Below are 390 nucleotides of genomic sequence, written 5' to 3' on the forward strand. Positions count from 1 at the left end.
TCGCCATGTGCGTCTTTTCCGCCCCCTGACGCCGTCCACGGCGCTATCCCGGGGCCGACATCCCGGACCCTGACCCCTCCCCAGTGTGGCCTGTGAGGGGGGGGGGGGGTTTTTGTACACGGTCCCAAGTGCCGCGAAGGACCCCTCATCAAAATTGAAAACCGTTGTGGAACACAACTCCTTTCAACTAACGCTATTATTGATACAGTTTCTGTACTATATTGGTACGCGAAGCTTCCAACCCGCCTCTGGCGGTTATGTTTGGTCAATTTCTTTTGACCGGGGTCTACGGACCCCTTTTTTTTTTTTTTTTTTTTTTGTGGGTCTGTCCGCCATATCCATATACCCCTATATATATATACCCATATATATATAGAGGCGATATATATA

The 390-nt window shown here is 49.5% G+C and overlaps 1 non-coding gene across 1 annotated transcript, besides 1 other annotated feature; it reads left to right on the plus strand.

Moving 5' to 3' along the window:
- The first annotated feature begins 185 nt into the window (after positions 1–185).
- On the plus strand, positions 186–297 carry Tc00.1047053488863.10. The gene has a single exon (XR_008255011.1). It is a non-coding gene; the product is annotated as a spliced leader RNA (transcript).
- Positions 298–319: a microsatellite.
- Positions 320–390: the final 71 nt, after the last annotated feature.

Source organism: Trypanosoma cruzi (genome assembly GCF_000209065.1).
Source record: "Trypanosoma cruzi strain CL Brener chromosome Unknown tcruzi_1047053488863, whole genome shotgun sequence".
Taxonomy (NCBI): domain Eukaryota; phylum Euglenozoa; class Kinetoplastea; order Trypanosomatida; family Trypanosomatidae; genus Trypanosoma; species Trypanosoma cruzi.